General features: G+C 40.0%; 1 long non-coding RNA gene across 1 annotated transcript in view; it reads right to left on the bottom strand.

The window, feature by feature from the left end:
- Positions 1 to 26,358, bottom strand: part of LOC309612170 — a 69,062-nt gene that overhangs the window by 22,624 nt on the left and 20,080 nt on the right. The window lies entirely within an intron of this gene.

Here is a 26,358-nt window from a genome sequence, read left to right on the forward strand (position 1 = left end):
TTACTCTCAATTCTGGAGGCTAGAAGTACAAAATCAAGGCATCAGCAGGATCAATTCCTTCTTCAGGGCTCAGACGGAGACTCTCTTCCAGGCCTCTCTCCTGGCTTCTGTGAACAGCCATCAATCTTGGTGTCCCTCGGCTTGTGGCAGCATCACTCCAATCTCTGCCTGTGTCATCACACGTTGCTTTACCTATGTTTCTGTGTGTCTCTGTTTTCTCTTCTTGTAAAGGCACCAGGCATTGGATGAGGGCCCACTCAAATCCACAAATACCTCATCTCAACAAAAACCTGGTTTCTACAAAGACTCTATTTCCAAATAAGGCCACATTCTGAGGTTCCTGGTGGACATGAATTTGGGGTGGGGGGAAACCCTATCCAATCCAGTACACCATAAAACCCTCAAAGCCTGTTGCACAGAGATCTGCAAGAAAAGAGACTACTGATCTTATGCAGCGTATTAAAATATATGACGGGCTTATTATGTTGCCTTATGATGATTTCTGCTTTGTGCCCTATTTTCTACGGCATATTACTGCAGCGACTCCTTGTTTCCCATTAAGCGGGTGCACTAAGTATTCGGCAAGGGGAAGAAGGATGAAAGGAAAGAAAATGTACATGGATCTGGCTCACTCCCACCCTGTCCTAGTTAGAGATTTACACCCCAGCCGGGACTGTGTAGAATGTGGACCCCAAATGATGAAGAGGAGGCTTATAAGCTAAATTGTCAGATTTCCCATTATTCAATACAATTATGTTGAATATGTTGTTCTAATCCCAGCCGGCTGCAGAGAATTTAGATTCCACGCATGTTCTTACCGTGGCTCCGGCCAAGCTGTGAACCTCTAAGGCCTGATCGTTGGCAGAGGTGGTAATTGCAATAGATTCCCAGGGCAAAGGGAGTGTTCTGAAGAAGAGCTGTAATTGGAAGGTCTAGCAACTTCTGTTTCTAAACAATTTTTCCTTCTACTAAAAACCTTGAAATCTATGAATTTGATTTATTAATGAAGTCTGTCATTTTCAGATAAAACACACAGTCTGTAAGTGAACGTTCGCTTAATTTAATTGGGATAAAATTGGTCCTATGAGCAATGTATGTCATTGACAAAGTCACCCACACTCCCTATATTTCAGCTTCGCAAAATACAAAACAAATACTATTATCTGCAATTTTCCAGCAGGAGGGAATTCAACAAAGGCTTTAAAATAAGCTTCAAATGTAAAATAACATTCTTTCTACCATATATAAATCCGGGGTTTGCCTGGGATTAGTACCAAGAGAAGAAAAATAAGAGAATTTTTCCTACTCTGTCTTTCAGTTATAAGCCCCCTTCTGTCACCTCAAGCCAGGAAGAGACGGATTTTATTCCATCTAGTACACGGTACACAGGAGGATTTAGGCTGCCTTTGGATCTAAAACGGATGTGTACTCACCCCACCTCAGTCAGAACTGGAACCCTTGACCAAGTACTGTCACCCATTTATTATGCAATACTCCTTTTAGTTCTCATGGAATACTTTTAAAAATTGACCATAGCTGGACTATAAAATCTTGTCACATTTAAAAGAACAAAAATTATTCAGAGAATATTTTTTAGCCAGAGTACAATTAAGGTAGCAATCACTAGGAAGTAATTTGAAAATTCACATATGTTGAGAAATTAAGAAGTATACTGTGAGAACCCATGGGTCAAAGAAGAAACCATAATGCATATTAAAACATTTTGAATAACGTGATAATAAAACTATGGCATAGCAAACTAGTGAGATGTAGCTAAAGCTAAGCTTAGCAATTTATAGGCTTGAATAAATATATTAGAAAAGAACAAAAGCTGAAAAATAAGTATTTTCTAAACATCTATCTCAGGATGTTAGGAAAAGAATAGCAAATTAAGCCCAAAGAAAGCAAACAATAAAGATATGAGGAGAAGTTTAATGATAAAGAAAATAGGTATACAATAGAGAATAATAAAGCCAAAACACTAATAAATGGAGAAACCCCAGAAAAAACTGACCAAGGAAACAGGAGACAAAATATCAGGATTAGGAAGAAAAAGTGGGCTATATTACAGATACTACAGAATTTTAAATAGCATATCTGAAGGTAATTTGAAAAATTTCAACAATTTAGAAGAATAAACAAACAAATGCCTAAAGAAATTTCTAATTCTTACATAGGAAGAAAACATAAATATGAATAGCCCATAAATTTTAAAGAGATTAAATACACAAAATTAAAAACCTCACAAAGAAAACTCCAAACCCAGATGACTCATCAGTAAATTATAAAATAACTTGTAATAAATAATACTAATCTTAGGCACACACACACACACACACACAGTTTATTGTGCAAAGATAAATATATAATCACTTTTTAAAGTTTTTTTTTCTTTTTAAATTTATTAAATTTACAACAAACTTTCTTGCCTCCTTCCCCCCTCCTTCCTTTCTTCCTTGCTTCCTCTGTATAGTGCTATAAGTTTTGCTTATATATGGAATCCTGTGGCCACCACCACAATCAAGATGCAGAAGTTTCATAACCAAAAAAAGAAAACCAAAAAATTTTCCTCGTGCTTCCTCTTTGTAATCAACCCCTCTTTCACTCCAGTCCTTGGCAATTGATAATCTGTTCTCTGACCGATGATTGTTGTCTTTTCCAGAATGTCACATAAGTACCTGAAATCAGCCAGTGTGTGTTCTCTGGGTCTGGCTTTTTCATTTAGCATCCTGCATTTGGAATTCATTCATGTTGTTGCACGTATTTGTAGTTAGACCCTTTTAATTGCTGAATAGTACTGCATTGAACGTGTGTACAACAGTTTTTATCAACTGAGGGCCATTTTGATGGTTTCCAATATTTTAGCAATTATGAATAAAGTGCTTTTAAATGTTAGCTTATAGCTGTTTTGTGAACTTAAATTTTTGTTTCTCTTGTATAAATATTTAAAAGTGGGATTGCTGCTGTGTCATGTGACAAGTGTACATTTATATAAGAAATAAACTGTCTTCCAAAGTGGCTGGACCATTTTGCATTCTCACCAACAGTGTGTGAGAATTCCAGTTGCTCCATGTTTTTGCCAGACTTGGTATTGTTGGTTCTTTTGCTTTTAGCTATTCAAATAGGTGTGTAGTGTTATCTCATTGTAATTTTAATTTTTTTCCCCCAGTGGCTAGTGATGTTGTTTTCCATTTGTATATTTTCTTTGGCAAAGTGTGTACTCAAATTTTTTGCTCGTTTGTAAAGTTGGGTATATTTTTTAATGTTGAATTTTGAGAGTGCTTTACATATTCTGAATACAATTCTGAATACAAGTCCTTTGCCAGACTTGTGATTTGTGAATAAATTCTTCTATTATGGCTTGTTAAAAAAAAAAAAAACACTAATCTTAGGCAAACTTTTCTACAGAATAATAAAAAGGAAAATTTCCCAGGGGTTCTTACTGTCAAACAGCATTTGTTCCAAGACTGCATTTAAAAGTGAATCAATGTAATTTATTACATTAACAGAAAAAAATGAGAAAATTAATATGACCATGTCAATAGATAAAAATAATCCTATTTATTAAAATTAGAAATTCATTCCTGAATATTCAAATATATGTTTTGTTAGAAAGAAACTTTGTTAATCTGAGATAATGTTTGAAACCAAAAAATAGAATTTTTAAAAAAATTACATGAAAAAATGTAAAGAGTTCCCTCTGTAATCAGGAATGAGACAGGGTTTCCCATTATCTCAAGTTGTATTCAGTATTATAATAAAGACCCGGCCAGCACAATTAGACAGAAAAAAGGAAAAGTATAAGGTTGGGGTTGAGGAGGGGCCATAACTGTCATTATTTGCATACGGTATTATATGTGTAGAAAATCTATAAGAATGCACAGAAAAATTACTAGAAATAATGAATAGGTTTAGAACCATCAAGTTCATAGGGAAGTTGATTATTTTCCTCACTATATCAGTTTTATAACCCCATTTTCCTGCTTAAATGTGGTTCTATGTATTTTACATTCACTTGTTCCACGTGTATGTTATGGGCTGAATATTTGAGTCTTCCCCAAATTCCTATGTTGAAACTCAACCCCTCCATGTGATAGTACTGGGAGGTGGGCCATTTTGGAGGTAATTAGGGTTAGATGAGGTCATGAGGGTGGGGCCCCACGATGGGGTTAGTGTCCTTATAAGAACAGGAAGAGATGAGAGATCTCTCATTCTGCCATGTGAGGACACAGCTAGAAAGTCTGCAAGCCAGGAAGCAGGTCAGCACCTTGATCTTGGACTTCTCAGCTTCCAGAACTATGAGAAATAAAAGTATGTGGTTTAAGCCACCCAGTCTGTGTTACAGCAGCCCAAGCTAACTCATGCAGTGAGTTATTGTTATTATGATGACATATTATTATGATCATATCTTATTATGATCTTTGAATAATTTTCTCCTGACGAATGACAGAGGGCCTGTTTCTTATTCCATATTTACTGTTCATTTCACTTCCTAGTGGGTTCCCATAGTTCCTGACTCTACATTATGTGTTTGGTCCATTTTGTATCAAAAAATTGTTTCTGATATTTTCAATCAATCCCTCCCCAAGAAAAATGGCCTTTATTAAAACAGCCTGCAAAACCACAGTTACTAGGGGAGGTGGATGGATAAGCATCTGTTTGGCTTCCTCATTTTTTCCTACGATCACTACTACAATTAATGCAGGAAAACTCTCTCCAGCTAAAGCAAAGGTAATGCAGCAGAAGGGAAACCACAGGGGTGTGGGCATTCTACATGGTTCCATTCTTATACCTCTACAACTTATCGGCTAAGAAAATTGGGTGAGCAGCTTAGTTTTCTGACACAATTATCTTATCTATAAATTGGGATTTTAAATAAATACATCTCAGGGTTATCCTAAAAGTAAAATGAGATATCATGTGTCAAGTCCTAGCATAGTGTTTTGATATTTCTTCTTAGTAAATATAGAAGATAAAACAATAAAGAAAACAGAGTATAAAACCTTCTAATGTTTTAAGAATGAAGAGCCTCCAGTTCAGAAGTTGACTGTATATATTTTCTCCAGAACCTTTACACTTAGCTGTGGTCCACTTTTTTTATCTTCCTCAGCCTTAAGGCATGTGGCATTTCATTTAAAAAGGCGAGATCTTTCCCTTCCACCATCAATTAGCCATGACTTACCAAGTACCCACTGTGTAAGTGGAGGAGCTCTTGGTAAGAAATGCTAATAGTCTTAATAACACATACCTTAAATACAGCACCTTGGATTTCAGTAAGCTTTCATATACATCATGTTATTTGACCTTCACAATATTACTAGGGTATAAGTAGGGCAGAAATCTAGTTAGAAATCATCCCCTATTTTACAGATGAGAAAACTGAAGACCAGCAAAGATAAAAAGTATGTTAGTTCGTAACAGACCATACTATATGCCCCTTACTCTTGGAGATCTCTGGAAAAGTTTTTAGAAAGGGATACAGAGATTATCATATTAAGTGCATTAAGTCAGACAGAGAAAGACAATTATCATATACTATTACTTACATGTGGAATCTAAAAAAAATGATACAAATGAACTTATTTACAAAACAAAAATAGACTCGCAAACATAGAAAACAAACTTATCAGTACCAAAAGGGATAGCGGGGTTGGAGGGAAGATAAATTAGGAGTTTGAGATTAACATATACACACTATTATATATAAAATAGATAAACAGCAAGGACCTAATGTACAGCACAGGGAACTATATTCAATATCTTGTAGTAGCCTATAATGGAAAAGAATCTGAAAAAGAGTTTTTTTATATATATATCCGAATATATATATATATATCTGAATCACTTTGCTGTACACCTGAAACTAACAAAGCATTGTAAATTAACCATACTTCAATTTAAAAAAATAGCTTAAAAAGAGGGGCGGCTAGAGTATGAATCCAGCCACTGGTGCCATGGTGAGGATGTGAGTTGCGTTGGGAAACGTTCTGACTTAGAAGTCAGGAAAGATTATCATTAAGCCCAAATACCTGCCTTGCTATTTATTATCTGGAGGGGGACTTGGAAAATGGCTCCACCTCTCTGAGTCTCAGTTTCCTTGTCTGCACAATAAACATAATATGTTTCCTGTGATTATCCAAGCATTCACTGAAAAGTAGTTAAAGCTTTTAGCACAAGTAGCTGGCAAACAGTAGACGTTTACTAAACCTCATTTTGCCTTCTCCACCCCCTGCACATTCAGTGCTTCCAAAGGGCATTAAGATCATTTAACATTTACTCTGAAATAATCCCTTTTTTCTTATATGACCTCAGGGAACAATATTGTCTAAAACTGGGAAAAAAGAAGTGCTGAGGAATCAGATCTTCTTTTCAGTAATTCTGCACTGTTCTGGCAAATTTTAAAGAGGTTTCTTATTTTCACAGATGCCCAGTGTGGAGAAATACACCAAACACCCATGCTATGTTTAAAGCCATCGAATTAGATGACTCAGAAGGAACTCAAGGAGCTCACTGGGTCAGGGTTCTGGAATGAACCTGCATAAATTATCTCTGGACCAGTGTCAGAGCTCATCAGGGAGCATTTGTACGATGGGAACCAGAAAAAGACAGGGTCAACACTGTACGTTACAGAATCTAGACAGTCATAGAGCAGAGGGGACACGAGAGATCACCGTCCAAACCCCTCAAAGTTTAAATAATGAAAACAATGTCGAGGGAGTGGGAGAGACTGAGCTAAGGTCTAACAGACCGTGTACTCAAGAGTGCAGAGACAGTAGCGTTCCCATGAACGCTTTGTCAATCTGCCACCCCTTCCACATCTCCTCCAAAAACAACACACCACCCTTCTCTCTCTCAGCTCTCACTTTCTATCAGAGCTTTCCTCTCACCTGCAAACATGCACTAATATCTCTTCTCCTTGTTCCATACCAAAGCCAAACCAAACCAGAAAGCAACCTTCTCCAAGAGGGCACAGGAGATAGCTTCTCTGCCTTTCTTTCTCTTTACCAACAAACCTCTTGAAAAGGTCAATTGCATTTGTTGATTCTACAGCTTAATTTCCCATTCACATTTTTTTAAAGTAATTAATTAATTAATTTTTGGCTGTGTTGGGTCTTCGTTTCTGTGCGAGGGCTTTCTCTAGTTGCGGCGAGCGGGAGCCACTCTTCATCGCGGTGCGCGGGCCTCTCACTGTCGCGGCCTCTCCCGTTGCGGAGCACAGGCTCCAGACGCGCAGGCTCAGTAGTTGTGGCTCACAGGCCGAGTTGCTCCGCGGCATGTGGGATCTTCCCAGACCAGGGCTCAAACCCGTGTACCCTGCACTGGCAGGCAGACTCTCAACCACTGCGCCACCAGGGAAGCCCCTCCCATTCACTTTTTAGCGCTCTGAAATGAGATTTCTAGTCCCGCCAGACTTCACCATTCACCAAGGACCTTCTAATGACTGCTTTCATTCCTCGTCTTTTCTAATTATGCCTCCCTGAAACCCTTGTTCCTGGTTTCTGGAATGCCCTGGCTCTCCCCTCCCCACCCCTCCTGAGACTGTCTCTGACTCTTATTGGATGGGAACCATTCCTCCATTCCCTAAGTGATGGTATTCTTCCGCTGGGGACCCATCCAGGTCCTGGTCTCTGCAGGAATAGTTGGCTCTGTTAATCTTATCTATAACTTTAATCATTACCTCAATAGAATGATTCCCAGATTTATAATTTTACCTAAGATTCCATTTTTCACTCTAGACCCAAACTTTCACCTACCTATAGGCCCTTCCTGGATTTTTTACTAATTTCAACAAATCTAAAATATAATTCGTTCACTTTTTGTTTCCTGTGAAAAATATTCCTATACTGTCTTCTTACCCAGATGCAATCCTTGAAGTCATATTTTTAAAAAATTCATCTTTCTCCTTTGCCCTGAAATCTAATTGGTAGAATTGTCAGTTAAAGCAACACCATTTTCAATAGTATAAAAAATACAGCATACTTAGGGATTAACCTGGCCAAAGATATATAAGACATGTAAACTGAAAACAACAAAACATTGCTGAGAAAAATTAAAGAACACATAAATAAATGGAGATATATACCTACTCATATATCAGTCGACTATATATTGTTAAGATGCAAATTCTCCACAAATACAATCCCAATCCCAATCTTAAAAGCTTGTTTGTGAAAATTGACATCTGATTCTTAAATTCATATGGAAATGCAAATACCCTGGAAGAGCCAAACAACTTTGAAGAAGAGCGAAGTTGAAATATCAACACTATCTGGTTTCCATACTTAAAGGTAGAGTCTTAAAAGCAGTGTGATATAGAGACAGACAGAGAGAACAGAGTAGAGACTCTAGAAATAGACCCTCATGTACATTGACAGGTTTTGAAAAACATGCAAAGACAATTCAGTAAATAAAGGACAGTCTTTACAACAAATGTTATTGGAAAATTAGATATCCATATTAAAAAATGAACTTCTTCAATCTATAACTTGAACCATATACAAAAGTTCATTCAAAATAGACTAGACTTAAAACATAAAACTATAAATCATTTAGAATAATATTTACATAGGAATCAATTTTGTGACCTTGAGTTAGGCAGAAACTTCTTAGATGAAAGACAACATACATCTTTACCACATGATCCAGCAATTCCCTCATATGTATTTACCAAGAGAAATGAAGTTTGCCCCTAAGGAGAACACCTCACTCTTCCTATTTGGCTTATTCAGCCCCTCTGGGAAACCACTGGCAGAACCCAAGCCTCCATGGGTCCAGGGAGATCAGATGTGGGTACTTGAGTTCCTACAACTCCAACCTCAGCGAGCTCAGTGGCCCTTTCCCTCAGGAAACTAGACACTCAGTCTCATTAGACAATGGAGAGTGGGTAGCAGATGGACTTTAAAACCACAAGAGAGACCTTAGCCATCACTAGGGCTGATGTACCCACAAAAAGTCAAGGACCAGGAGTAACAGGCTTAAGTGGATATAGGCTGGCTCATAAACTGCATCTCACAACCTCCATAATTCTTCCTCTTGCTCATGTTCTATATCAGGTCAAGCACTGACTGCTATTTAAGAGCTAGGGCTTTGAAGACAAACATGCCTGAGTTCACATCTCAGCTCTGATGCTTTTTACCTGTACACCCTCAGAGAAGAAACTTATATCTCAAATTCCTTATCTGATAAAGGAGGATCATTTCTTCTGTAGGGAGTTCTTCTAAAGGTCAAACGAAAGTACTATGAAAAGTGCTTAGCACAGTTCCAAGCACATAGAAATTATTTTCTAAAGAGTAACTGTCGCTGTCGCTATCAGTCAAAATTGTCTCCATCTAACTGCCATTTTCCCTGTTTATGTCACCATCAACCCTCACCTTTTAATGGGCTTTCCTACTGGTGGGTTTTTCTCCCCAGTGTAGTCTTCCCAGTTCATCCTGGTCTATACATTGTTGGACATCATGTAGTTGCACTACAAGAACGTACAGACAAGAAAAATGGGGATATAATCTCTATACTCAGCTGAACTGCCCAAGAAACACATAAACTTTTAACCAGATATGTATCAATAGGTGTGATGAGATTAGAAAAAAAAGTATTTCAATTATTGTGGCACCAGGCAGAATCAATCAACCCCTGGCATGTTTTCAAGTATTTCCCTTGTCAACTACCACAGGTCAGACAAGAGGCTACTTAGCATCAGACCCATCCTTACAGCCCCCTGATGTCGATACTATCACCCTATTTTACATATGATAAAATTAAGCTTCATGGAATTTCAGAAATTTTCCCAAGGTCATAGGACTAAATGACAAGATCAAGATTAAAAACATATACTTGTCAAAGATCTGTCCTCTTCCCCCACTGTACTAGATAATCTCCCTGCCCACTTAAATGTGGTGTTTTTATATACATTTTTCACCCACAGAATCCCTTGTGAGACCCTGCTGTCACCCCCAAATCAAGAAATCTTATCCTACAAGAGCAAACAGAGCTGTGACAGGTGTGAGTTCAAGGTAAATCCAATCTAGGGAACCTCGGAGATTACAAATGTGTTCTAATTCTACCTAACGTCCCCTTCTACCCCATAAGAAAACTGTGCAGAGATTCTCAAACTTCTGAATTTCCTCTTTGACATTTTAAATATTCCAGCTGCTCTCCTAACAACCATGTCTCATGAGCACCCAACCATAACCTAGGAAAGTGGGACCAGATGCCCTGCCAAGTGGTTACAGTTTAATAGTAAATAAATGAGTCCCTGGTACTTCTCTTATAGCTGGCTGGGGAGCCCACTCCCACCTGCTGGGTCCACTAACAGCTGAGTAAATACATTGCCAGAAGCTGCAACCAGAGAATTACCATTCAGTGCCCACAGCCCAGGATATACTAGGACTGCTGTTGTTTATCCATTAACAGGCGGGAAATTACCAAAGCCCTCACTACTAAATCCCCTACTATGTTGTCTGTAAAAAAGATTGTTCTATTTATTGAACTGGAGAATCAGAGGCAGGACTATTCATTTAGATAAAATTAAATTAAAATCTTTAAGTTATACTCAAAGCCTGTATAAATGCTGCAGCCTCGTAACTAAGCCCGGGTCTTGGACAGCAGCCCACCTGATGTATCCATCACCAGCAGGTGAGGGTTTAAGCAGCAAGCAATCAGTTCTGTTATGCATTCTTCTTTTTCTTTTTTTCCCAGCTATAACCTATTTTCTTTTATTCCTTTAAAAATAACAAGAACTTTATTTTTTTAGTTAATTTTTATTGGAGTATAGTTGCTTTACAATGTTGTGCTAGGTTCTACTGTATAGCAAAATGAATCAGCCATACATATACATATGTCCCCTCCCTTTTGGACTTCCTTCCCATTCAGGTCACCACAGTGCATTAAGTACAGTTTCCTGCGCTATACAATATGTTCTCATTAGGTATCTATTTTATACATAGTATCAATAATGTATATGTGACAATCCCCGTCTCCCAATTCCGCCCGCCCCCCCCTCCTTGGTATCCATACATTTGTTCTCGTCTGTGTCTCTATTTCTGCTTTGCAGAAGACCTAAACAGACATTTCTCCAAAGAAGACATATAGATGGTCAACAAACACATGAAAATATGCTCAACATCACTAATTACTAGAGAAATGCAAATCAAAACTACAATGAGGTATCACCTCATACCAGCCATCGTCAAAAAATCTACAAACAATAAATTCCGGAGAAGGTGTGGAGAAAAGGGAACCTTCATGCACTGTTGGTGGGAGTGTAAATTGATACAGCCACTATGGAAAACAGTACAGAGGTTCCTTAAAAAACTAAAAATGCATTTTTCTAATGAACACCTATGGACCAACTCTGTGTTAGGTCATTAGGCCCTGGGCTATTATGCTCAGTGGGAGTATTTGGGTAGAACGCGTTGTCCCTTTCCTCATGGTATATCAGGGAAAGCCAATATCTGAAGAAACAGTTTTGATTCTGGGGGACACACATAACAGTAGACATATATTCAGGCCAAAGAAGAAATATCTCTAGCGGGATTAAACAAGGGATTGCCAAACAAGGAATGTGTGAGTACAGTTTCAAGGATGAATTTGAGTGTGTGAGCTGGGGAAGGGTAGATGTCTGATGAGAAATGTCATTCCATGTAGAGAAAGCAGCGAGTAGCAAGGAATGAAGGAGTAAAACAGCAATAGCATGTTGTAGAAAGTCAAAGGAGTTGGGAGTGGCACAAAAATGAGTCTGGGCATAGGCATGGGTGAAAACGCGGCCTCTCCTTCCAGCAATGCCACTTGCTTATCTCAAGGCTGAGTTCAGCCCTTGGTATGGTGTCCACAGGACACAGATGTGAGCATACCCTAGTCTGTCCTGTCCCCAAGAAAGAGACATTCCCTTTCTACGCTACACCATCCTTTGTTGTACTTCTATTAAACACCTTCCCTATTCCTGTGTTTTTCACCTAATGCTATTAACACTTCGTGTTTTCTGTAGATCAGGGGTGAAATTTTCCCTCTATGGTTCTCTAAGGCACGGTTTTCTCTACCACAGCACCTATTTGAATCTGGTACTTAACTAGAGTGGGAGGTTTTGGAGTGTAGAGACCATTCATTCTACATTTACAGAGCTTCTATTCAGGCCAGACTCTCTGGTATGTACTGGTGTCACAGGTAATAAGTGACAGCTAAGTACCAGGAGCTGAGTAAGCAATAGAGACAGCTGTCCCAGCCTAGCCCTTCCAGTGGTCAGAGGAAGCATCAGCTTTACTGATTTTTCTCTTTATCCCAGTACCAATCGTAGGAACTTGGACAATGGTGGTTACATTGTTGTGGCAATATTGTGTCTTGGAATGAGTAGTGAACTCTAGAATACTGAGTTCATGTCCATTTCTCTCATAATAATAGCTGGACAAGTCTTGATCATTTATTTTCCCATCAAAGAAATAAAAATTAAAACCATCCCATATTTGCAAAGCACTTCCTATTTCTCAATGTGCTTGAATGTGCATTGGCTCATCCATCTTTATAACAAATCTATGTACAGTTGTAGATACTGAGCTTTGGTGGTGAAAGGGCACAGCATGAACTTGAAGCTGGGATTTTCTTTGAATTTCAAGTCCTTTTCTCGTGTCCTAAGGTCCCACAAATCTCTAAAACTCTACATTCTGTGGCTTGGGATTTCTTATTTTCATTGAAGTGTTGTCAACTCATCCTTATTACATGTTGTTCATTCAAACCACATCCGACAGAACAATGGCCTTGGCAGATGTCGTTTTTGCTTCGTTCTGAACAGAAATAACGATGATTCTTCCTGCTGACAGCGGGTCCTCTCCCTGACCTCAGTACACACTTCTATCCCCAGAAAGAGAGGTCAGGCAGACGCCTGTTCCCAGGCAGTAGCAGATTTCTCTTTGTTGCCTGGGAATCTTCCACAGCTTTGGAGATATAATAGTATTCTGTCGTGTTTGGTGACGACATCTACCCTGTAACAAAACCTTTCCTTTATCATTTTCTCAAAGGTTAAAATCTTGCTCACTTCGTTTTTCTTAATAGCCACATGTCCCTTTTGGTTGGTTATATGTGCTGTGCTGTGTCATACACTGGCAAGGATGGTGAACTTGGAATCAGAGGATGCTGCTCTGGGTCCTGAACTGATGCCTTGTGACCTGGGACAATCTACTTAGCTTCCTTGAGACTTGACCATCTGTAAAATGGGAATAATAATAACATCTGACCTCCCTGCTACTGTGATTATCAAATGCTATTAAAATAGTGCACACTCTTATTATTACTATAGTTTTATGCACAGCTGAACTATTGAAGAATTGTGCTAATACACCTAGAACACAATTAAGTTGCAGTGCCATGAATTCAAGCCCATTCTGCAGTGATGCAATATGATTCAGTCTTTCTAGAGCATGCAAGTCTTAGCACAAGGTGACTGTGCTAAGGCAAATGCAGCCCCACTTGTGCAGATTTCAGGAAGGAAGGAAAGAAATAAACATTTATGAGTCTCACTGTTTTCCAGATGTGCACTAGACATGTGACATTTAATTTATTCGGAGCACCAAATGCTACAGAATCGGCATAATTATGCCCATTTTATAAGTGATGAAACCTAATGGCAGACAGGATAAGGATTGGATCCCAGGTCAGTTTGTTAATATTTAATATTTCATTTATATCCACATATGTGTATGATATTTGGCCTTGTGTAAGTATCAAGACTGAAATCGAACCCAAGTCTAGGGACTCAGAACCCAGTGAGGTGAGAGAGCATATAGTTTGCAGTCAGCAGCAATGGTTTTGGAAGCTGACGTGTGTTTGGATCTCATCTGCCCCACTTGGTTGGTCTGAGATAATAATGGGCAACTTAGACAAAATTTCTGGATTAATGAATCTGAGAAATGGCCACGACCTGCCTCACAGTATCACCGGCACACACAGCACAGGGTCAGGCGCAGAACTTCCTTTCTTCCTAGGCATTAAGCATCCATTCTGAAGTCACACACAAGCTATGTCTCCAGATTAAACATTTGGCACTTATCTTTGAATCTCACTGTAAATTCCTTGAGAGCACAGGCTGTGATTTATTCATCCTGCGTCTCCATAAACCCCAGCGCAGTGCTAAAGTCACAATGTGTAACTGGGGTAACCTGGCCAGAACGTTGCAACACGAAAATCTGGTTTTAAGTCCAGGTTCTGCTTGGGTGATTTTATGCAAAGGCTTTCTTCTTTTTTCTCTCTCCTGAGACTTGGTTTCTTGTTCTGTCTAATGATTCCTCTATCACAGGCTTATTATGAAGATTAAGTAAGTTAAAGCCCATCGTCAAAGTATGAGAACTCTAAACTGAGATAATGTTGTGAATGATTGAGTAAACCTTGTTTCCACCTAAAATAAGGCCGCTACTTTAAATTTCGTCTAATGCTATTTCCCCCATTTCATCTCTCCTCCTATCCTTATTCTCTCCATCTTTAGTGACATGATAGTGGTCTAGCTCTGGAATGTACTCAGGGCTATGTGAAACCAGTGACTAATACATTGATACATTAATTACAGGAAACTGGTAGAATTTGCAGGCCATGCTTTCTAGTTCTGATTACTTGCTGAGTGGGTTCAACTGCTTTCTGCGTCGCAGTGTTATCATGTATTTGCATTCAACTTCTTATTTTCTGACACCATTGCTTTCCGTAGGCACTCCTTTCCTCAGTAAATTGTGAGGAGGAAGTCAGGTGATAAAGACAAATGAAGAAGATGTATCTGCATCTAATTGAAGCAGTCCAAATATAATCAAAAGCAGTAGAGGATTTGGAATTATCCTGTCATTTTAAACTGTTAAAACCAAATACTAATGGATTAGATGAATTCCAATGGATCTTGAGAACCTATTGCTTTTAGTAGAGGGATCATGTGTATTTGTACTAAATTCATATACAGGCTCCGGCATCTTAATGAAAGAGTAATCATGACCTATGTATGTTATGAAGTTGCATCGAACTTTTGTCATTTCATACATTTAGACTTGTCAATTATTATAATCATCAATTTTAAGTGATTTATTGAAGAAGGGAAAAAGCAATGATAATTGCTTTTTCTTAGTAAGATATTTGAGGATTGTCATAATATGCAGTACTCTCAATATGATAATCAAATACTTTTATATAACCGACAACCTAATCTTAGCGTTGTGTGCAGATAAGTGGATTAAAGTCAACTCTCTTTCCAAATGTATAAACATTTACAAAATAGAAATTTGTTTTAGAATTAAAATAAAATACATTTCCTGAAAAATACAAGGGATGTGATCTCACAGAATCAGACAGAATCACAGATGACCTTTTTTGCTTGATTGAAGATTGTTCCAGAATGCAGGTGGAAATTTTATAATTATATAAGATACATAGTATGTATCTTTAAAGGGGAGGAAACAATCGGAGTGACTTGGGAAGAAAAACCCAGTATTTATTCAAAAGCTAGCATTTGTTTGATGCTTGTGTGTACATGGCACTATCTTGGGTATTTGTAAATACAGTATCTCATTTATTCTTTAAAAAAAGCCCAATACCAATATTTGACCCCTCTTTACAGATGAAGACATTGCGGCCTGGTTTTTTAGGGCTGTGTACTTAGTGTCTGAGCTAGAATTAGAACTCAGGTCTTCAACATCAGTTCCATTTTTCTTTCCCATATAACATCACAACATGCGTTTGAGCAAAGGAATGACATAAAGATTTCCTTAAGAAAAGCACAAAACCTATGACTGTAAGACACATTGTTTTCAATGTAACAGGCAAAATTTCCCCCCTTTTCCCCCTAAGATGTTTGTAAATCGAGCAGTAGCTGAATCCAACAAATGCAATCACACATTTTCCCTGGTTCCACCGAATGTCATGTGCATAATTGCACTTAATAATAATGTTATACACTCTGATTTTTTAAATGCGTGTCCTCATTTTTCATTTGGTCTGTTTATATAGCCTGCGTAGGTTCATGGGTGATTTGAAATATGCCTTTGCCTGAATCCTTTCATAAGCACACTTTTTTCCTTTCCACACTTACTTCTCTGTAATAATCCCATGCTTCAAAGTCCAACAGCTCACCTGCTGCAGCTTGAGCATGAGATAAATAAGGTCAGGAGGGGATTTATGAATCATCTCTTCTACCACCTTTTACGGGAAAAGCTGAAAACCAAACCCATTTGGCATTGACTCAGAGTGAGACTTCCTGAAGCAGTGAAAGGAAAAGGAAAACTATTTAAAGTCACATCTTCTAAAATAGAGCTTAACCCCAGTGACCCTACCTACGTGATAAGCCAGAAACCTAGCATCAAGAGTCATAGAACTTTTTGGAGAAAAAGTCAAGGTATGTCTCTGGCCTACCCATTTTTTGACTGACTTTGATTTCTTTTTGTCCACATTCATATCAGGTGGTCAAAGAAATCCCACTCGCTGAAATACATTGTGCCTGTTACAAGCCTCACTTTGCAGAAGGAAATCCAGTCATTCATCCAATTGATTGATCAGTAAGTCAAAGGTATTTACTGAAAAGTTACGACCATTTGTCAGATACTTCTTATGTACTTGATATTAACTAGGTGATTCTACATATTTAATTTTACTTAATCTTAAAAATTAAAAACAAACCCAAGCCATATAAAAATATATGAGAAAAGCTCTCTGGCAAAGGTAGATACATGGACAAAAATAAAAAGCAGTATTCTTGTAGTCTAGGTTTGTCACTCCACTTTTGTGCTTTTGCAGAATTTGAAAGACAGAAGCATAAAAAATAATTATAAATCTATGTTCATGGTTACACAATATATAAAAATGTAACTTGGGACATCAATAACATAAAGGAGGTGGGGCTGTAAAGGAGTAGAGTTTTGTATGCAACCGAAGTTAAGCTGTCATCAGTTTAAAACAGATTGTTGTAACTTTAGGAGGTTATATACAATCCCCATAGTGACTGCAAAGAAAGTATAGAATATAGACAAAAGGAAATGAGAAGGGAATCAAAATGTGTCACTACAAGAAATTAACCAAACATAAAGGAATGCAGTAAGGGCAGAAATGAGAGACAAAAAGCTATAAGACACAGAAAACAAATAACAAAATGGCAAGAATAAGTCCTTCCCCCTCTGTACTTACTTACTTTAAATGTAAATGGATGCATCCAAATGGAGTATTAGTTGGCCTTAAAAAGGAAGGAAGTTCTGGCACATGCTACAGCATGGATGAACCTTGAGACGTTATGCTTAGTGAAGTGATTGAGTCACAAAAGGCAAACACTGTATAATTCCTCTTATTTGAGGGACCTAGAGTAGTCAAAGTCATAGAGACAGAAAGTAGAGGGGTAGTTGCCAGGGCCTGGGGAGAGAGGGAAGGGGGATTTACTGTTTAATGGGTACAGAGCTTCAGTTTTGCAAGACGAAAAGAGTTCTGGAGATGGATGGTGGTGATGGCTGCACAACAGTGTGAGTGTACTTAATGCCACTGAGCTGCACACACACAATGGTTAGGATGGTCGATTTTATGTATGTGTATTTTACCACAATTTTTAAAATAGTAACAAAAAGTAAAGACAGAAAAATAGTAACAAAAAGTAAAGACAGAAAAGCACGGTAGGTATTATGGTTCCCATTTTACAGATGTAGAAACTAAGGGCTGTAGGTGTGTGGTGGTCCCATGGCAAGTCAGGGCCGGAGCTTGGACACACCATCAAGACCTCCATAAATAAGCATCTAAACGACCTCATAAAAAGGAAAGCACACTGGAATTCCACCTACATGAGAAAGACAGTAATTCTTTCTCAAGGTATTTTGTAGGTGAGAATTTATTTTTTAGCAAAATATGAGTTTTAGGACTTGGGAGGTATATAAATATCTCAACAAATTCATTTGTGAAATGAAAGGAAATTTTTGAGCCCTTTTATGGCCTTATGCAAGTTTCCTTCTGAGTGATGAATAATGGCATTAGTAAATCCTATGCTTTTTATATCTTGTCAGTGAAGTTTTGTCCTGAGATATATCCAAAAAAGGGATTGTATCTAAATAAGGTCTCTCTATAGCAAGATACTAGCCAGGAGACCAGTTAAGAATAAAAGTATAATGCCATAGAATCAAAGACCAGAACAACAGAAATGGAGTCTCCTGGAGTCTAAATTGGGAGCCAAGGATTATGCTAAACTCTGGGAATAAACAGACTTTGTGGAACCCACTGTTTATAATTTTTTGACCCTAAATTGATAAAATAAGGGAAACAAAGTCCTCTGTTCTCTAGTGGGAATATAAAAGAAATGTCAATTCCCATTTATAGAACACTAGATAATGAATCAAGTACCTTCACAAATATTACCCTAATCCAGATAAAACAGACCCAGGAATATAAAAACACTTAAACTTGCTCTTGAGTAGTACTGGGGAAATTAGCAACTAATGTCAGGTGCTGAAGCTGGCCTGGTACTTAGAAGGGAGTTATTGAAAGCACCTTACCTCACCGGAGTAGTGCTAGAAGAGGATGTATTAATTCCTGAGATAGTTTTACCCCTTGTCTAAATTTTATACTGGGTTCGTTGACTGATGAAAGCAGTAGCAAAAACAAGTCATGACTCTGAACATGAAAAAGTTTCTAAAGATGCTTCAGCCCATGAAAAAGAGCCAGCTGTGAAGTGTCTGAAAACTCCTGTGTAGTGGATATCTATTTTTCTTGATTCCTCAAAATCTATTGCACATTTTTGGTGGTGAAACCTGATTTTTACTTGGGAAATTTTTCTTCACCACTGGATAAAATCAGAGACAGAGAGATCTGGCCCAGCCAGGAGGTAAGCCCATGCTAGATCTCCCTTCCTAGCACTTGAAGAGAGAGAGTACCCAAAAGGTAAGACATGGAGGTTCAAGTGTTCCAGCCGTGGCACCCACAGGGGCAACCCTGTCCAGCAGGTCCTGTCCTGAGGCCTGTTCCTGCCTTTCCAGCCTGGTTTTCACTTTCCCTCCCATCCTATGAGTTCCACCCCAGCCTTCTAATAAACTCTCTGTTAGTTTATGTCAGCTGGAGTAGGTTTCTGGTGCTTACAACCAAAGGGTTCTAACTGATATATGAGGCTTTTTTGTTTTTGTTTCTCATTTATTCTTTCATTGAGTCATTAATTCATTCATGCATTTGTTCATTCAATAATCATTTATTTACCAAATATTTTGTGCAGGCCCTAGAATTGCATCAGACATGATAACTGCTCTCAAGATTATAGTCCATTGGAAGGAACTAAGATTACACTCCACTGTTTGCCCATGCTTTGTTCATGTTGCTTTGTTCTTCTGGAATGGCCTCTGTGCCTCTCCATTTCTTCCTACTCATATTTGTCATTAAAGCCTCAGCTCCTCCAAGAAGTCTTTGATGCCCTACAGGCTGGATTAAGTGACCATCTCTAGACTTGACACCACCATGTATTATTGTAGGTTCCTTCACTAGAGAATAACCTTCTTGAGGGCAAACACTCACCACCTTTATCTCTGCATCTTCAATGCCCAGCACCATGCAAGGCCCTCACTGGGAGTTCATTCATGGTCTCTGAAGAAATGGAGTGTGATGAGTGGTGAACAGACTTACATGCAAGATGTTAGTGGGAGAATAGAGACAGGAGGGACCAAATAGACTTCCAAACAGAGGGTCTAGTAAAACTTCAGAGAAGAGATGCCACTCAAGTCAAATTTTAAAGGATGATTGCAAGTTTTCAGATAATAAAGGACTAAAGTTATTGAATGAGCAGAGGGAGACCATAAAGAAAGACATGAAATAATGGGAATGCATAGAAGGGGAAGGCTGAGTACTCAGGGTGTCTGGAGTCTGGAATACAGATGTTTAGTGGCGTGAGGGTAATGAATCAGAAGAAGGGCTTTGTCATGTTGAAGGAATTTAGTCTTTACTCATATTCAGTGAGAGGCAGTATGACTGTATTAGTTTGCTAGAGCTGCCATAACAAAATACCACAGACTGAGTGGCTTAAGCATTAGGTTTATTTTCTCACAGTTTGGGAGGCTGCAGGTCTAAGATCAAGGTGTCAGCGAGTTCTCTTTTTTTTTTTTTTTTTTTAGAAGGGGGAACATGTTCTTTATTTTACTTACTTATTTTTTGGCCACACCATGCAGCATGTGAGATCTTAGTTCTCCAACTAGGGATTGAACCCACGCTCCCTGCACTGGGAGTGCAGAGTCTTAACCACTGGACCAGCAGGGAAGTCCCAAGTTTGGTTTCTTGCATGGCCTCTCTCCTTGGCTTGCAGACGGCTGTCTTCTTGCTGTGTCCTCACGTGGTCTTTCTTCATGTCTGTATGCAAGTTTCCTCTTTTTATAAGGACACCAGTCAGATTCGATTCAGGCCCACTCTAATGGTTTCATTTTAACTTAATTACTTCTTTAAAGGCTTTATCTCTAAGTAGAGTCACATTCTGAAGTACTGGGGCCTAGGACTTCAACATATGAATTTTAGGGTGACACAATTCAGCCCATAAAAAGAATGTAGTAGTCAAGAGCAGAGACTCTGCAGTTGACTTCCTAGGTTCAGATCCTTGATTTTTTTATTTAGTAGCTGTACAATTTTGGACAAGTGACTTAAACACTCTTTTCCTCAGTTTTCCATCTGCAAAATAGTATTAATAATTACCTTTTGGGTTGTTATGAATGAGAATAGTGCTTGGCAAAACAATACATAAAAGGGAAAATATTCACTGGGGAGAGACATAATCAAGAATCACTCTGGAGTCAGGGTGGGGGATGGGTTGGAAATAGAAAAACTGGAGGCAGGGAGGTCAGTAGAACATACAGAATTTTGTAACCTAGTCATTATTTCAGAGAAAGGGGAGGAAAGAGTGAAGATACATAAAGATGTTGGCATCAGCTGGGATAGGAAAATCCATAGGGAAAGCATATTTAGAGTGGAGGGAGAGGCGCTCAGAGACATTGTGAGTTTGAGATGCTTGAGATTCACCCAAGAATCAAGTCTAGCAGAGAGTGACACATACAGTTCTGAAGCCTGGGGTAAAATCTGGGCCCTTAAACAACAGAGTCAAGAGTCATAAGAGAAAAAATGGCAGCTGTATTCATAAACTATGGTGAAATTGTCCACAGAGAACCAATCCATATGACTTTGAGACTAGCACCATAATTTTCCAACACGATCACTAGGGAACGTAAGACCAAACCCCACATCCTTGCCAAAGGTCATCCTACTGACCAGGATCCTGGTAAGAGCAGCACCAGGATTAAGGTCTTAGTGGCAGAGAGATCTGCCAGGCTTCAGTTTCCAAGAATGAGTGTCAGGGAAGACAGGATGGAATAGAGGACCCTGAATTCCATCTTGTTTTCAATCTAGCCTATTGCGGGGGTTTTTTGGGTTTTATTTATTTATTTATTTATTTATTTATTTTTGGCTGTGTTGGGTCTTCGTTGCTGCGCACGGGCTTTCTCTAGTTGTGGCGAGCAAGGGCTACTCTTCGCTGCGGTATGCGGGCTTCTCACTGCAGTGGCTTCTCTTGTTGCGGAGCACAGGCTCTAGGCGCGCTGGCTTCAGTAGTTGTGGCACAGGTGCTTAGTTGCTCCACGTCATGTGGGATCTTCCCAGACCAGGGCTCGAACCCATGTCCCTTCCATTGGCAGGCGGATTCTTAACCACTGCACCACCAGGGAAGTCTGCCTATTGCGTTCTGACTGAGTAAAATCTAGAGATCAAAAGTATCACTGATTTAGTTCATAATTGTCTCCTAGGCCCAGGAGATAAAGAACTTAATCAAATGTAATCTCCTTCCTCAGAAACCACCATGTCTACTATGTATACAAATGTGACTTTGCACGTAGTCAGGTCATTCTGAGCCAGTGTTCTCTTCTGAAAAATTACAGTAAAATCGTAGTAGCCTTGCCCTTCCTCTGGTATCAGAGTGATGATATGTAATAGGACAATGGTTTATAGTTCCCCAAAGTTTATACCGGAGGGTGTTTTTGTTGTATCATTGTTATTAGTAAGCACTGACAAAGCCATGGTCAGTGGTATTTCAATAGAAAGGGATCCAGTGGACCCTACCTTTGTCTACAGTGTAGCCTTTGAATAACACTACTACCAGGTACATCACTTGTCAATGCCCAGAGCAGCCTTCTGGTGACCACAAAGTGACTATGCACAGAGAAAGCGACTTCATCGCAAACCATGTGAGAAATCATTTGAGGAAGATATCCTCTCGCCCCAAGCATCCTGTGACGAAGGATAATGTTTATTTCAGTGCAGTCCAGTCATGGGACCCAGTAGCTGGGCAGGAAGTGGTGGCCAGTCTTACAGATGGTTGACTCAGTCCCCAAACCATCTGCCGATGAGCACCAAGGCCCTACCTCGTTAGTCAAGCAGGAAACAACCAAGGCAGCTGGAGAGGGGAGAAGTGGCCTGGTTTAGTGAAAAGACCACCAGACTGAGAATCAGGACACCTGCTCTCCCCATCCCTGCTCCACCACAAATGAATTATCTGGATAAATGGTGAAAAACCATTTTTCTTCTCTGGGCTTCCAGTTCCTCCTCTGCCGAAAGAGGGATTTGAATCAGATTCTTTCTCAGGGAAAGGAACTTCCCCTAAATAACATCTAACACTTCTCTGTATATTACTGATAGTTGCTGTACAACTGGCAAGGTAAGTGTGATCACCCTACTCAGTAGATGGAGGTAAAATCTTTCAGCTTTACCTTTCCTCTCTTCTCCATCTCTGCCCCATGTCTATGGCTCCACTGAGGGCCGGCTCCATGAGTGTCCAACTTCAGATGGGTTCTGTGCTTGGTTTAACACTCTACTGTCAGGTCTCGAAATGCACAGTAATTTTTGAAGAAGGACCTCACATTTTCATTTGTCATTGGGCCGCACAAATTATGTAGCTGATCCTGTCTTGATTCTATGATCCCGCCTTGATTCTATGATCCCTGGCAACTGAGACTCTGGGCGGTAGGTGCTCAGGAACAGAAAAAGGTGTTTTCTACAGGGTGTAGTTCTCACTCCACAGAACCCCAGTGATGTGGGCAAGATGAAGGTGACAGAGGTGAGCTCATTAAATTGAGTCAAGTACTTCCAGGGGAAGATGCAGGGTCAATAGTTACAGAAAAAGGAAAGAAACTCTCCTGATCTGGGAGGAGCTAGGAACTAGCTCCTTGTCTCCAGATATTCTGACATTGTGGGAGAAAATTCTCTTTGTTATTGAGTCAAGAAGTTGGGAAATGTGTATGTGTTCAGAGTGGGGTAAGGTGCTAATTTCCTTCCAACTTTTTATGTCTCTGAGCCCTCAAGCTAGGGATCGCTTGAGGAGCAGGTGGGAAAGGAAGACAAAGGTTAGACTCAAATGATCACAATAAACCCTATGGTCCTAACTGCTACCAGAGCCCTTCCAGTGTGAATGTCGGATGAGGAGTCCAGGGTTTCCATGTGGTACCCTACACCTCATGCAGCTCTCTATCAGGGCCTCCTGCCTGCCTACGCCTGTGCTCTCTCTGCTGACAGCATCAGAGCTAGCAGTCCACAGATACTGCCTGGGATCTCCAGAGGGCTTCATGCCTCCCAGGCTTACTGAGGAGAGCCTGGAGTGGTGGCCTGGGAAATGCACCAAAGAAAATATGTGGGTGTCCCAAGGGAGAAGGAAATGGGAGTCCAGAGTCTTGGTTGAGAGACCTAGGCTCTGCCATGCATCTTAGCAAACTGGTCCTTTTGTCCTCATCTACAAATGATGAGGTTGGACAGCAGAGGCGATGTAGTTTAATATGTGAAATGTACTCCACGCAGAGTTAAGTAGTTCTGGGTTCAAATCCTGACTTCTCCGCATCTGTAACTGTGCGATCCTGGGTGAGTTTCTTCACTCCTCAAAGCTTTGTTTTCCTCATTAACACTTGAAAATAGACTCAATAATGTCTCTTTCACAGAGTTGCTATGTGACATGAATAGGCTGATAAGAGGATCACAGGAGGGTCCCACTCTGGCACATGTAAGCATTCAATCTTTGAAAATGATTACTACTTATAGAAGCTTTGAGACTTTCCCAGGGACCTGTGACTATGTGATGAAATGGTGTTTGTTCTGGTGTCTGAGACACGGTCAGCAGGGGCAGGAGAGGGGGGGCTCTTGCAGATTCAGTGCACATTTGGAGACATGGCCATGCAGTGAGCAGAGACTTCCATGGTATGCAGGGGCGGGGGGGAACAGAGTGCTCACGGGAAAAGGAGACCCCAAACCCCTTCAGTGCAGATTCTGTCCTTGGTGCTCATCTTCCTGTTGGCCAGGAGTGCGTGGGCGTGGATCACAGGGTTTGGTACCTCACAGGTCCAAGCTGGGCTCCATCTAGACAGACAGCTGGAGGCTGGCAGCACAGGATGCCAAGCACGTTGGGGAGGAGGCGGTACCTCAGCAAAACATGTTCTCTTCCTGCCTCCACTGACTGCTGGCTTCCAGGAGATAGCCGGGAGTAGCCGAGGGCTAGCCTAGGAGCCTCGGCCAAAATCGATAAATCAAGGGAGCTGTCTGGCTAGTGGTGATTTCTCTGTCTTGCCCATCAGCCTCCTAGGTAACAAGCAGCTCTGCCTGTTAGGTCATCTGTCAGGTCAGATGGCCATGGTGACACATCATCCTAAGGGCTCCCAAAGCAGGGTCCTACCCTTCTCAACTGATCTTCTTCTAACCACCAGTCCATTCAAATCTCAGGCATTGGGAAACTCTGTCACTTAGCCTCATTTGGACTTGCCCATCTATAATCTCAATAGGTACAAGGAAGTCTCTATGACCTGCCCCCTGCATTCATATCTCATCATACTTCCCTCTGCTTCCCACCTCATCTTTATATGTTGGTAATACCGAATTTCACTTAAGCTCTTTCCTCTTCCTAGGAAATAATGTTCCTCATCTTCCCGGCATCCTCAGCTACCACCAATTGGACTGAGTTCTTCATTTCCCCCCAGGCTGGGCTAGGTGCTACTTCTTCATGTTACCATGACTACCTGAGTGTACCTCTTCCCTGGTACTTGTCAAAATACATAATAACTCTCTCCTACTAGACTTGAGACCAAAGAGGATTCCTCATAATCCTATTACTTAATGCATAGTCAGATCTCAGGGTATATATATTTAAAAGAAAAAAGTGAAACAAAACAAAACTTCTACAAGTTCAATTCAATCTACCTTGATCCATCCTAAACCCCTTCTCCTGCCACTCGTTCTCCACAAAGTAGCCAAGTTCATGTTTGTACAACACAAAGCTAGTTGGGTCCCTTTCATGCTCAAAAGTTTTCAATAGCTTCACATAACCCTTAGGATAAAAATGCTATATCCTTATCATGCACTACAAAATCCTACTGGATCTAACTTCTGCCTATTTCACTCTCAAAAACACTTGTCCATATTTTTGGTTTCTGTATCAGTTTGGTTTGCTGTATAATAAATCACCCTAATCTAGTGGCTTAATACATAATCAGTTATTATTGTTCAAATGATTATTGTTTTAAGCCACTGGTCTTCTCTGGACTTACTGATGCGTCTGTCACCAGGTGTGGGTCAGGTAAGCAGCTCTGCTGATCTTGGCTGAGCTTGCTCACACGTTAAGGAGCTGGCTTGCCACAGGCTAGTCTAGAATGGCCCCAGAGAGACAACTTGGCTCTCCTCCATGTGGTCTCTTGTTCTCTAGCAGACTCACCTTCTCTTGTTTATAGGGTGGTAGCAGGGTTCCAGAAGACTTTTCTTGAGTCTTAGGCTCATAATTGGCTTAAAAACACTTCCACCTCATTCTGTTGACCAAAGTGGGTCACAAAGCCAGTCCAGATTCAAAGAGTGGAGACAGAGGTCCCACTGTTTGACAGGAAAAGCTGTCAGGTCACATTGCAAAGGTCATAGACTCAGGAAAGGGTAAAAAAACACAGTCACTTTTGCAATCAATTTACCAGAGACCGTGATTCAATAATGAGAATCAAGCATTTGTATTTTTAGTAAGTATTCAGATGATTCTGCCAAGTCACTCCAGGATCGTCCTTTGAGAGCACTACTTATCCTCAAGTCACACCACCTTCCTTCTGTCACCTGAACATGTCCTGTTCTTTCCAGAGACCTAGAAAGATCTCCATAAATCTGTGTTGACTGAATAAACAATTGATGATATTAGAAGTCAGGAGGGTTGGGAGCAAATCAAGATCAGAGATTCAGGAAAAACAAAACGAGAAAGATAAAATCAAAGGTATCGGAGGCCCCTTTTCTACTTGAGGTCCAAGGCTGGACGTAGATGCCTGGAAGCGAGCCCAGGCAGGAGGCTATGGAGAGAACCCGGGAGAGAACAGGGCAAGCAGCATTCAGATCTCATCTCAAACTCGCCTCATC

Source organism: Balaenoptera borealis, assembly GCF_965194805.1.
Source record: "Balaenoptera borealis genome assembly, chromosome: 15".
NCBI classification, from domain to species: domain Eukaryota; kingdom Metazoa; phylum Chordata; class Mammalia; order Artiodactyla; family Balaenopteridae; genus Balaenoptera; species Balaenoptera borealis.